Source organism: Tachyglossus aculeatus, chromosome X4, assembly GCF_015852505.1.
Source record: "Tachyglossus aculeatus isolate mTacAcu1 chromosome X4, mTacAcu1.pri, whole genome shotgun sequence".
Lineage (NCBI taxonomy): Eukaryota > Metazoa > Chordata > Mammalia > Monotremata > Tachyglossidae > Tachyglossus > Tachyglossus aculeatus.
Genome location: NC_052098.1, coordinates 44,168,609 through 44,182,880, shown reverse-complemented (window position 1 = coordinate 44,182,880; position 14,272 = coordinate 44,168,609). Strand labels below are relative to the sequence as shown.

General features: G+C 42.8%; 1 non-coding gene across 1 annotated transcript; it reads right to left on the bottom strand.

The window, feature by feature from the left end:
* Positions 1–128: 128 nt before the first annotated feature.
* LOC119948420 lies at positions 129–266 on the bottom strand. Its single transcript, XR_005456816.1, has one exon. It is a non-coding gene; the product is annotated as a small nucleolar RNA SNORA7 (small nucleolar RNA).
* Positions 267–14,272: the final 14,006 nt, after the last annotated feature.

Here is a 14,272-nt window from a genome sequence, read left to right as displayed (position 1 = left end):
GCAAGAATACAGAAGTGGTTTACGAATACAGAAGTGGTTTACCATTGCCTCCTTCTGTGCAGTAAACTCGAGTCTCCACCCTCAACTCTCTCCTGTGCCACTGCTGCCCAGCACAGGGGAGTTTTGACTTTTGCAGCAGATTGCCTTTCACTCACTAGTCACTGCCCAAGCTAGGAATGGAATGGGTATGCCTCTGCTTGACTCTCCCTCCCATAGTTGAGACTGGAAGAGCACTGAAAACTCTCCAGGTGCGACCCTGAGAGGATAGCCCCACAATACTTATGTGAATATTCTTATGCACTACTATTTCCTCTATTCCCTAATCTATTGTAATGTCTATCTCCCCTCGTAGACCGTAAACTCCTTGTGGGTAGAGATCCTATCTACCATCTCTGTTGTACTCTACTTTCCCAAATGCTTAGTGAGTGCACAGAGTAAATACAGATTAAGTATCATTGATTGATTGATTGACTGACTGAAAAATACCTTGGGGTAAATATGATTTTAATAGGGCTTTGAAAATGGGGAGAGTTGTGGTCAGTAGGGTATGAGAAGATAGAGAGTTTCAGGCCAGAGGGAGGACAATCAATCAATCAATCAATCAATCAATCGTATTTATTGAGCGCTTACTATGTGCAGAGCACTGTACTAAGCGCTTGGGAAGTACAAATTGGCATCACATAGAGACAGTCCCTACCCGATAGTGGGCTCACAGTCTAAAAGGGGGAGACAGAGAACAGAACCAAACATACCAACAAAATAAAATAAGTAGGATAGAAATGTACAAGTACATGTACAAGGACAGAAGCAATGGGTCAGAGAGGGAGTCAGATAAGATCGAGGTACAGTGAATAAGTTGGTTTTAGAGGAGCAAAGTGAGGGCTGGATTATAGTAAGAGATTTGCATTCATTCATTAATTCAGTCAATCATATTTATTGAGCGCTTACTGAGTGCAGAGCACTGTACTAAGTGCTTGGGAAGTACAATTCAGCAACAAATAGAGACAATCCCTGCCCACAATGCGCTCACAGTCTAGAAGCGGGATTTTGCAGGGTTAGGTAGGTGGGGGAGGGCTGATAGAGTGCCTTAAAGCCAAAGTTAAGGAGTTTATGTTTGATTCAGAAATGGATGAGCAATCATTGGAGGTTTTGAAGGAGTGTAGCGATAGTTTTTTTAGAAAAGTGATCCAGACAGCAGAGTGAAGTATGGACTGGAAGGGGGAAAGACTGGGGGCAGGGAGGTGAGTGAGAATGTTGATGCAGGAGTCAAGGTGGCATAGGACCCTGTGTGACATTGGGCAAGTCACTTCACTTCTCGTTACCTCAGTTCCCTCATCTGGAAAATGAGGATTGAAATTGTGAACTCCATATAGGACAGAGACTGTATCCAACTCAATTGAATATTAATAAAATTGATGGTATCTGTTAAGCGCAAACTATTTGGCAAGCACTGTTCTAAGCGCTGGGGTAGATACAAGGTAATCAGTTGTCCCACATGGGGCTCACAGTCTTAATCCCAATTTTACAGATGAGGTAACTTTGGCCCAGGGAAGTGAAGTGACTTGCCCAAAGTCACACAGCTGACAAACCCACAGCCTCTGACTCCTAAACCCATGCTCTTTCCACTAAACCATGCTGCTTCTCACTTGGATTGGTGGATTTGCTTGTATCCACCCCAGCGCCTGGCACATAATAAGTGCTTAATAAGTACCATCATTATTATTATCATTAACTTCTTGGATCAGTGTGATAGTACTTTGGATGGGGAGGAAGGGGTGTATTCAGGAGATTTTGTGATAGAAACAACAGGATTCGAGGACAGACTGAATATGCAGGTTGAATGAGAGAACTGAATCTAGGATAATGCCTGATGAATGGCTTATGAGATATGGACAGTAGTGATGTTGTCCACAGTAAGGAGACAGTGAATGGTGTTAGGGCTGGGTTATAGTAGGAAATCAGGAAGGTAAGGTAGGAGGGGACAAGGTGACAAGGGACATGGGACAAGCCATGGGAGTGAATGAGCACTTTTTTATTGTTTTTTTCATGGTAATTGATACGGGCTTACTGTGTGCCAGGCACCTAACTAAGCACAGGGATAGGTCCAAGATAATCAGGTTGGACACAGTAACCATCTCACATAGGACTCACAGTCTTAATCCCCATTTTACAGATGAAGTTGCTGAGGCACAGAAAAGTTAAATGACTTGCCTAGGGCCACACAGCAGATAAGTAACTGAGTGGAGATTAGAACCCAGGTCCTTTTGACTTCTAGGCCCATCTCTACCCATAAAGCCAGGCTGCTTCTCATAATCTGGACAGCAGAGCGATATACGGAGTCCATGTTTCCCCACTCCTTGAGAACCTCCAGTGATTGCCCATCCCCTACAACATCGAAGAGAACCTCTTTAACCACTGGCTTTAAAGCACTCATTCACTTTGTCCCCTCCTACCTTTCCTCACTGCTTTCCTACTAGAACCCAGCCCACACATTTTGCTCCCTCTTAGGCCAACCTATTCACTGTACCTCGATCTCATCTATTTCGCCACCGTCCTCTCATCCACATCCTACCTCTGGCCTGGAACACCCTCCCTCTTCAGAGCCGACAGATGCTCCCTCTCCCCACCTTTAATAAGCTGTGCTTATTAAAAGCACATCTCGCACCAGAGCTTTTCCCTAACAAAGCCCTCATTTCCTTTTCTCCCACTCCCTTACGCATCACTTTTGCCCTTGGATTTGCACCGTTTATTCATCCACCCTCAGCCCCACCGCACTTACGTACATATGCACAATTAATTTATTTATATTCACATCTATCTCCCTCTCTAGACTGTAAGCTCATTATGCACAGGGAACCTGTCTACCAACTCTGTTACAGTGTACCCTCCCAAGTGTTCAGTACAGTACTCCATGTACAAGTGCTCAATAAATATGACTGATTGATTGAGTACTGCATCAGCTTCCTCAATGGCCTTCCTGCCTCTTACTTCCCCCCGCTTCAATCCATGCTTCACTCTTCTGCCTTGATCAGTTTTTTAAAAAATGTTTAGCCCATATCACCCCACTTCTCAGAAACCTCCAAAGGTGGTCCATCTACCTCCAGGTGAAGCAGAATCTCCTTACCATCTGCTTTAAGTTAGTCAGCTCTACCCATTCTACCTTACCTAACCGATCTCCTACTACAACTCAGCTAACCCACATTGCATCTCTCATTCCAACTTACTCACTGTTCTTCAGTTTCATCTGTCTCACTGTCGACCCCTGGCTCTTATCCTTCCTCTGGCCTAGAACTCTCTCCCTTTATATCTGATAGGCCACCACTCTGCCCACCTTCAAAGCCCTACTAAAATCATATCTCCTCCAAGAGGCCTTCCCTGACTAAGCTCTCATTTTCCCTATTCATGCACACTTCTGTGTCACCTAATACTTGAATGTGTACCCCTTAAACACTTGGTATTAACCCCACCCTCAGCCCCACAGCACTCATGAACATATCTGTGTACTCTCCCACTTCCCCTGGGTGTAATTTATTTCAATGTCTGTCCTCCCCTCTAGACTGCAGTAAGCTCCATGTGGGATCCATGAGGGATCTCATCTACCAACTCTGTTTCATTGTACTTTCCCAAGGGCTTAGCACAATGTTCTGCATACAGTAAGGTTTCAATAAACATCCTGATGAATCAATTAAATTCACGATTTCTATTTGGCTAATAGATTCCCTTTATCAATCTTATGGTGAGGGACTCTCTTATTTAGTTTGACTGGCCCAGAGTGGGAAGCCAATTTGTCATTTTTTTTTCCTCTAGTCTGACTCTCAATCTTATTCCTATCTAACTCTCAAAGATATTATGGAGATAAATAAAGTAAAATGATTTAAAGCATTTTAAATCTCTCAGAAGAAATGTGCTATTAAGTATGCAGTGTTATTTAAAGCTACCATGAAGGCCCAGAGAAGTTAAGTGACTTGCCCAAAGTCACACAGCAGACAATCAGCAGAGCTGGGATTTGAACCCATGACCTCTGACTCCAAAGCCTGTGCTCTTTCCACTGAGCAACACTGCTTCTCAATGGTGGTATTTGTTAAGCGCTTATTACTATGTGCAAAGCACTGTTCTAAGCACTGGGGGGGGTTACAAGGTGATCAGGTTGTCCCACTTGGGGCTCACAGTCTTAATCCCCATTTTACAGATGAGGTAACTGAGGCACAGAGAAATTAAGTGGCTTGTCCAAGGTCACACAGCTGACACGTGGTGGAGCCAGGATTCGAACCCATGACCTCTGACTCCCAAGCCTGCGCTCTTTCCACTGAGCCACGCTGAAATTAATATTTTTTATTTCCTCCTTAGTGCTCTTTTCTCTCCAAAAGGGGAAGACAAAAGCACCAGTATGATTGCCAATTCGATATACAGGCAAATGCTGGCCTTTTTTCAATGATAAATATAAACATGAATGCTTGTGTGCTTGGTCCCATTCATTCATATATATATATATTTTTTTTTCTTCTGGATATCCTTTATCCATCACCAATGGAGGAAAATAGGGCAGGTTGCTAGGTCCAGTCTTGTTCCATCTGTCTGGTTTCTGTTTTCCTCCCCCGAGCAGTTAGTACAGTGCTTTGTAACAAGTAGGCACTCAAGAAATAACACTGACTGATGGTTTGAAGACAGGTTTCCTGGCATCCATCAATCTGAGATAGAATGACTGTCTTCATGCAGTGGCTTCAGAGTGATTGTGACATCGGTAACGTATGCACCAGTGCTGCAAGGGGCAGTCCTTACATGCACACAAGGCAGAAGGGATTGTTGGCCAAACACTGGTTCCATCACCTACACCCATACATAGTGATAAATTATCACAATCAGTAGCATCATCATCAAACCAAGACAATTATTCATTCATTCATTTAATTGTATTTATTGAGCGCTTACTGTGTGCAGAGCACTGTACTAAGTGCTTGGGAAGTACAAGTTGGCAACATATAGAGACAGTCCCTACCCAACAACAGGCTCACAGTCTAGAAGGGGGAGACAGATAATTATGCAATATATGTATATTATCCATGCATGTTTGTTTATTAATTACATATGTGTGTGTACACGACTTTAAGAGTGATAGTAGCATGGCATAGTGGATAGAACACGGGCTTGGGAGTTCTAAGGTCATAGGTTCAAATCCTGGCTCCACCAGTTGTCTGCTACGTGACCTTGGGCAAATCACTTCGCTTCTCTGGGCCTCCAGGTCCCTCCTCTGTAAAATCGGGATTGAGACTGTGAGCCCCCCATGGGACAGGGCTGTGTCCAACTTGATTTGCTCGTATCCACCCCAACGATTAGTATAGTGCCTGGCACAGAGTAAGCACTTAAGTACCACAGAGAAGCAGTGTGGCTCAGCGGAAGGAGCCCGGGCTTTGGAGTCAGAGGTCATGGGTTTGAATCCCCGCTCCACCACAAGTCTGCTGTGTGACCTTGGGCAAGTCACTTAACTTCTCTGAGCCTCAGTTACCTCATCTGTAAAAATGGGGATTAAGACTGCAAGCCCCCCGTGGGACAATGTGATCACATTGTATCCCCCCCTCAGCGCTTAGAACAGTGCTTTGCACATAGTAAGCGCTTAACAAATGCCATCATCATCATCATCATCATATAAAGGAAAGCAGCCTGGCTTAGTGGAAAGAGCACAGGCTTAAGAGTCAGAGGTCACGGGTTCTAATCCTGGCTCCGCCACATGTCAGCTGTGTGACTTTGGGCAAGTTACTTCACTTCTCAGGGCCTCAGTTATCTCATCTGTAAAATGAGGATTAAGATCGTAAACTCCATGTAGGACAATCTGATTAGCTTGTATCTACATCAGCACTTAGAACAGTGCTTGGCACATAGTAAGCGCTTAACAAATGCCATCATCATTATTATTATTATTTAGCATAATCAACTGAGAACCACCATGGCCTAGTCAAAAAATCTTGGGCCTGGATCAAAAGTCAGTCAGTCAGTTAATCGTATTTATTGAGTGCTTACTGTGTGCAAAGCACTGTACTAAGCACTTTGGAGAGTACAATATAACAATATCACAGACACATTCCCTGCCCATTACAAGCTTCGAGTCTACAGGTGGAGGCAGACATTACTAAAAATAAATTAATTACAGCTATGTACAGTGCTGTGGGGCTGGGAGGGGGGATGAATAAAGGGATCAAGTCAGTATGATGCTGTAGGTAAGGAGTTGAAGTAAAGAAAAGAGGGGTTAGTCAGGGAAGGCCTCTTGGAGGAGACGATCTTTCAATAAGACTTTGAAGGTGGGGCGAGTAATTGTCTGTCAGATATGAGGAGGAAGAGCATTCCAGGCCGGAGGCAGGACGAGAGCGAGAGGTCAGCAGTGAGATAGATGAGATCAAAGTACAGTGAAAAGGCTAGCATTAGAGGAACAAAATGTGTGGATTGCCTTGTAGTAGGAGAGCAGTGAGGTGAGGTAGGAGGGGGCAAGGCGATTGACTGCTTTAAAGCCAATGGTGAGGAGTTTCTGTTTGATGTCGGGGGTGGTTGGGCAACCACTGGAGGTTCTTGAATGGAGAAACATGGCCCGAACGTTTTTGTAGAAATTGATAATGATAATAATGATAGTATTTGTTAAGCACTTCCAATGTTCCAAGCTCTGTTGTAGATACAAGATAATCAGGTTGTCCCACGTGGCGCTCCCAGTCTTAATCCCCATTTTACAGATGAGGTAACTGTGGCACGGAGAAGTTAAGTGACTTGCCTGAGGTCACACAGCAGACAAGCGTTGGAGCCGAGTTAGAACCAACGTCCACTGACTCCCAAGTCCACGCTCTTTCCACTAGGCCACGCTGCTGATCCAGGAAGCAGAGTGAATTATGGATTGGAGTGGTCTCTAGACTGTAAACTCGTTGTGGCGAGGGAATGTATCTATTGTTATATTGTACTCTCCCAAGTGCTTAGTTCAGTGCTTGCACACAGTAAGTGCTCAATAAATACGATTGAATGAATGAATGAATGGGAGAGACAGGAGGCAGGGAGGTCAGCAAGGAGGCTGATATAGTAATCAAGGTGGGATAGGATAAGTAACTGGATTAACGTGGTAGCAGTTTGGATGGAGAGGAAAAGGTGGATTTTAGTTAAGTTGTGAAGGTCAAACCGGCAGGACCTGATGGTGGATTGAATATGTAGGTTAAATGAGAGAGAGGAGTTAAGGATAATGCCAACATTACAGGCTTGTGAGACAGGAAGTATGGTGGTGCCTTCTACCATGATGGGAAAGTCAGTGGGAGAGCATGGTTCGGGTGGGAAGATAAGGAGTTCTGTTTTAGATGTGTTAAGTTTGAAGTGACAGGAGGATATCCGATTAGAGATGACTTTAAGGCAGAAGGAGATGTGAGACTGGAAAGAAGGAGAGGGATCAGGGCTGGAGACGTAGATTTGGGTATTATTTGCTTATCGGTGGTAATTGAAGCCATGTGAGTGAATGAGTTCTTCAAGGGAGTGGACTTAGATGGGGAATAGAAGGGGATCCAGAACTGAACCTTGAGGAACACCCCCAGTTAGGGAGTAGGAGGCAGAGCAGGAGCCCGCAAAAGAGACTCTGAAGGACCTGGATTCTAAATACGGCTCCACCTCTTGTCTGCTGTATGACCTTGGGCAAGTCACTTCACTTCTCCGTGCCTCAGTTACCTCATCTGTAAAATGAGGAATAATACTATGATCCCCATGTGGAACATGGACTGGGTCCAACCTGATCATCTTGTATTTATACCAGTGGCTAGTACGGCGCCTGGCACATAGTAAGTGGTTAACAAGTGCTGTAAAAAAATGGTTTACATAGTTTCTCATAGGCAGTTTCTTCCTTGTGTTAATCTCTACAACGCTCAATACTAAATTGCAATATTCCTATCTCTTTCCGAATGATATCCTTTTTCAAGTATGTTTCAGAGGCAGACTTGCATCACAAGGAGGAGGCAATCTAATGCTTCATTAAGTATATATAAGTAATTGATCTATATTACCAGTCAATCATACTGTCTTAATTCAATCTATGCTTATTGCACTGAAAATGTGGAACAGTTCAAGTATATTATCTTATATTTAATAAATCTTCAAAATATCATAGCTAGGCTCTAAATCAAAGGCATCATATCTGCAATTCCTATTTTATTCACAAGAGACTATGAGGAAATATCCCCTGGCTAGGTTCTCATAAAATGTAATTGTGAGTCTTCATTTCATTCAGACACACACCATAAGCCTCTACTGGGGATCACATATCCATTCCTAACATAGACAAATACAACATTTTCAACCCAACCCATATCCATCCCAGTATGGTATTATACACATTCCTACTTCATTGCAATCAAAACAGAAGCATATTATATAATTATTGTTGAATGGATTTCTCTCAATACATTACATTATTAGATGATTACTTTGCTGATGGAATTGGAGATGGAGGTTTTGGCTGAGGTAAAATTATTTAACAGTGTTCTGAGAGAAAGAAAGGAAGACTGCCTTTGGGCTAGTTAAGATCCACATATAAAGATCCTTGGGTCTGGAATTTGCACAGAATGCTGTCATTCTAGGGGATTTCCTATTATTAAGAAGAGTGTTCACAAGAAAACAACACCGAGGGCTTCCTGAACTTCAGAGAGCTCTTGCCAGAGCCCTTTCCTTGAGTTAATGTTGAAGGAATTAGAAATATGTAAACTGAAAATCAATTTATCTTGATATCTACCCACTTTTACAGGCCTACATTACACTAGAAACTCAGTGCGGTTCAACTATTATTTGGGTGGTACTCAAATATTTATTTGTCGATCTGTGACATTCCCCAGCTTGTTTCGCCCATCCTAAGTCAGAGTTGAATGTCAATAAAATGGCAGTTTTGTTTTCTATTCTTATATAAAAGCTATTCTTATAGGTGTCTGAGAGGTTGAAATGTGTGTGAACAAGGATGAAAACACTTACACACTTATGGCTGGTCTGAATGAGGTGCTTTGCCCTGGGACAAATGCAGACAGCAAGTGGCAGTTATTCATTTGTCAGCCTCACTGAGCAGCCTCAGGCCACCCATATTCAGTAACAAGTCCAGTTTTTTCACTCTGTAGTTCTCCTCTCTCAATAGCAAAACACCTTGCTAAGCATCTATTTTCAGTACTTTGAGTGGGTATATGCCCTTAGGGCCTGTTATGGCATGATGGTCTATGACCTCTTTACCTACCACTCAGTTCCCCAAGACCAGGGTATTTCATTAATAGAATCATGAATGTTTAATTGCAGTGGTGTGTTCCTTTGAGTATTTTGGTGCTTTGAGCACCTGCTGTTTCTCTCACAAGGCTCACCAGTTGATGTGCTGAAGCCTGGAGTTAGAGGTAGAGGGGAATTTGGAGGTGAATCAATCAATCAATCGTATTTATTGAGCACTTACTGTGTGCAGAGCACTGTACTAAGCGCTTGGGAAGTACAAGTTGGCAACATATAGAGACAGTCCCTACAGAGCCTCAGACAATAAGCTGCAGTGCTGTTCATACCCAGGAATACCGTTCAAGGGGCAACTGATACACTGAATGTCTTTACATTAGAATCAGGAAAAGGAACTGGATGAGGTTGTAATTTAGTCACTTTGCTTCAGAAAAAAGGTGCCTGGATCAGTTAAGTTAGAGACGGGGCCAGCTTTCACGGAAACACAGGGATGAGATTAACTCTAAGGATAGGCCTGTTTAATGGTGTGTGTTTCACTTTACACTCTAAAGAGGAAAACTAGAACTCTGTTGAACAAGGGCTGGCAGAGAATTGCCGAGACATGAGCCTTCCAGAGAACACAGGCGGCCTTTGGTTTACCAGAATATCTTTGGGGAGCTTTGAACCTGTGAACTACAAGACCATCAGACTAGCCAGTCCCTTCTCTTGTTACAATTTGAGGGAGGTGGTTGGTTTAATAGCAGTGTGCATTTAATCCATTGATGGGGACCAGGGGTCAAATTCCAGGTTTAAGAATTTTGTTGACCCAAGGAGTAGGGCGATTTAACATAATACATTTTTCGTCTCACAAAAAGGGAGATAAAAGGGAACCCTTATACTAGAGCTCAGAACATCTTGTGAACTGGTTTCATCAGTGATACCAGTCTCAAAGTGGAGTATCTCTGCTCTCGCCAGAATATGTCATCTCAGTCCAGGCAAATTATTCTGTGAGGCTATTGAGTTCAAGGAACTAGAACAGCAGCAACAACAATAGCAAAACACAAACAAAAAAACCCAAAACTCTCCAATCAGAAAAACCCAAATTGGAAGTGTTTTCTTTTCTTTTTTTGTGAATGGTATGTTCTAATTCCCACCCCTCTGCTTTGGACTTATCAAGATTAGCAGCAGAAAGCCTTTTAAAAATGAACATTATCACACAGACAATATAATCATAATGAAAAGCTTTCCTCTCTTTTATGATTTTATGAAAAATTCCCGAAGTGAAAATAAAATCTGTCCACTGTGCTCCCCCAAGAACAAAATGCCCAAAGGATGATCGTATAATCTCCTTGACCATTTGAAAATAGCCCATGAGGGAAGTGTACATTTAGTATTCCCTATATTTATAGCTGTCATTCAGGTTTGAAAACAACAGTGCTGATGGTTAGATTTCTCACCTATGTGAGTTGCACCTGTATTCTAACCTTAGTTGACTCCTAAAAGAACATGAGGTAGTGTCTCTAATGAAGAAATGATTACTGATTTTATGAAATTTCCATCACCCAGTCATACTACAAACAAAATTTCTCCGTAGACAGAGGAGAGAACCTAGTTTAAGACTTTGATACAGATCACCTCTAAAATTCATCATTTGGGAAGATGAGAAAGAAGCAGCAGCAATGGCAGTGGTGGCATTGGGCATTCAGATCAGCAAAGTGAGAAGGCAGTGGAAAGAGAGGGTGGAGGGTACCGAGACTTCAAATAGAAAGTCTTGTAAGGAATAGAAATAGCACATGGAAATGAAGACAACAGAGAAAGCTGATAGACACAAAGCCAAGTCTAAACAAGGAGAGGAGAGGAGTTGTTGGCTATCTCAACCAGTGGGTGCCTGGCAACTGTGAAAGAAAAGGAAATATCCTGAGGAGAAATGGGGAGGATGAGAAACACATAGAGAGGCAGGCACACAGGACCTACAGAAATGTCAGACCATACGGAGAGACAATTGGCCAGCTTCCTGCCAATGCCAAGGGTCACTTGAGAGGGATTCAAGCCTGGGAAAGCCAGAGGGCCATATGGATGTTTCAGGGTTTTTTTAAAAGAAATCTTCAATGGTTTCCTCATCGCACAATAATAGGAATTAATTGTTTCAAATTGAAGAATGTGTCTTTAGATTTAGAATAAATTGATTTCACAATTTACACGAGTTGCAACAGTATTCCTCAAAGACCAAAGATGAACAAAAAATGAAAACAGTTGCAAAAGAAATGAAGAATTTAACATTTCCTTGGTGAGTCCCTTCCCCTGGAGTGCAGAGCTCTGTAATGTTACATAAATCATATTTTGCAGTGAAACCAGCAATATAAACTATCCAATTGCAATTTTCTAAGAGCCTAAAGGAAACAATCATGCATCAAAGATATCAAACACTTTGAAACATCCATAAAAAAGCAGAGCAGCAATCAAAAATGTTTGTTCTCCTTTGTAAGCAGGGGAGAAGTGGCATTTATATCAAAATATTTGTTTTTCTACTTAACACTACCAGGGAGGCACTGGTCAGGAAATGCCTTCCCCATATATGCCCAGACATGAAATATTTTCCTCATAACATGTGACTATTGAACTTTAAAGCTTGGCAAATTTTCTAATAAACATGCTTTTATTAAGAAATGTTCCATCTGAGAGCCCAGCTTGATTGAGAAAACACTAGGATGCTATTCTGAAATTGACAGTTGCTAGCTCTAAAGGGAGAGTGCAAGACTAATTAAATCCCCAAATTTATCTTGTTTTAAAAGAAGATAAATTCCACTAAACTCGGTTGAAGCATGAATTTCACTCTACCCACAAACCGCTAAGACAGCTGGATTTTATTTTTCCTAATAAACAAAATGAACATTAGGTGGGTCTCCATGACGACACTTAATGTCTCTCTCAATCTGAGGACAGATTGTTTAATTCAATAGAGCTGAAGTCCAATCATTGGGAAAAATAAAATAATCCTCCAGGAGTTAGAGAACTCAAAATCGCCATTTGTTGAAAAGTTAACTGCCACAGCAGAAAAGGCCAAAAAGATGCCCAGCACTTTCAGGACTTTCTAAGGTCTGTTTTTGCCTCATCAACCTTTTTTTTCACCATAGCTTTGCAAGCGGGTCACCCACCAATGAGGCCAAAATTCAAAACTGAGAAAGGTGTTTCAGCAAACAATGGGGTCTTGGAATTCAGTCAGCTCATCAGCATTGAAGCAGTGCTCATAGCAACCTAGCCTTGGGATGGATGGATGGAGAATGCACAAAAGATAATATGCAAGCAACTGGTGTTGAGATGGGGTACAAACAAACAGGGAGGGAAGAGCAAGCATTTTAAAGACACTGTGAAGCCCAATCTCCAACAATGGGATATAGCTATGGACTGCTGGAGGACCCATCAATCAGCCATAGGTATTTACTAAGCACCTACTGTTTGAAGAGCACTGAACTAGATGCTCGAGTGAATATAATCAAAGTAGAAAACATGTCCCTTGGCCTCAAGGACCTTACAAATCACTGGGGAAAGTAGTCAGCAATAGATTACCCCTACTTACAATGGGAACAGAGGCAATCCATACACAGAGCTAACAACAACAAAAAAGGAAAAATGAATATGTATACAAATAAATGGAAGAATAATATACAATAATATATCTAATGGGATAGTGTATCCATAATTTATTCATTTATATTAATGTCTGTCTCTCCCTCTAGATGGTAAGCTCCCTGTGGGCAAGGAAAGTGTCTGCCAACTCTGGTGTATTATAGTCTCCCAAGGGTCTAGTATGTGCTCAATAAATACCATTGATTGATGGATAACTAGGGGAGAGGGAATTAGTCAGGGAATGCCTCCTCAAAGACTTGGTTATTTTTTAGGAGGGCTTTGAAGGTGTGGAGGGGTATCATTTGTTGGATTTGAGTGGCAGATAGCCAGTCAGATAGCAGTGAGGACAAGAGTTGTTCTGGAGATGAGGCTTTAGGAAGGTTGGGAGGTCAAACTTATGGTGATTTTTCTTGTCTTAGTGCTTCGGTTCACTGCTTCTTATGTGTATATCTGTTGCCAGTACCCTCTTCCCATTTATATTTTTTGATTTTAAGCCCCGCAAGGGCCAGGGATTGTATCCAATTTCCGCCTATTTATTCTCTCCCAGAATTTAGTACAGTATTCAGTAAGGGCTTAATACATGCTATTGCTACTATTACTACTACTATTACTGCTACTACTAGTACTGAGTCAGATTCGGGGAGACTCACCAAGGATGAGGTTCTGGCTGGCCAGACACGAAGGGGCAGCACTCATCAGGACATCTGCCGCCACCAGCTTGGCCTCGGTCTGGCCGTCATCTCTGCAGCATTGGGTCACCAGCCGCACCCACCGCTCCCGGACCGAGGCCCCCATACCCGGCCTGGGCTGCAGAGAAAGGGGAGGCATTGGCCTTGCCTTGAATTGGGGCTTCCTGAGAACCGTGGGCAGCCCACGCCCTGGCCCCGGCTTCAGTGGACCAGTCACAGTGGGAGCTGGAGCCCAGAGCGGGCACAGTCAGTGCCGTCCTGGTCACACGGTGTCTGAGCCCCTTCCTTCCTCTCCCCCTCGCCCCCTTCTCTATCCCCCCCATCTTACCTCCTTCCCTTCCCCACAGCACCTATATATATGTATATATGTTTGTACATATTTAGTACTCTATTTATTTATTTTACTTGTACGTATCTATTCTATTTATTTTATTTTCTTAGTATGTTTGGTTTTGTTCTCTATCTCCCCCTTTTAGACTGTGAGCCCACTGTTGGGTAGGGACTGCCTCTATATGTTGCCAACTTGTACTTCCCAAGCGCTTAGTACAGTGCTCTGCACACAGTAAGCGCTCAATAAATAACGATTGATGATGATGATGATGATGATTCAAAAACAATTGCCTCAGTGCAGGCAAAGGACAACCTTTCTGTGCATACAAGGTGGAATGGACTGTTGGTCATGAGGAACAGAGACAGATTTTTTGAGGGCAGGGAGTCTTTGGCTTTTATTGAACTCTCTCAAGAATTGAGTCCAGTGCTTTGACCACACT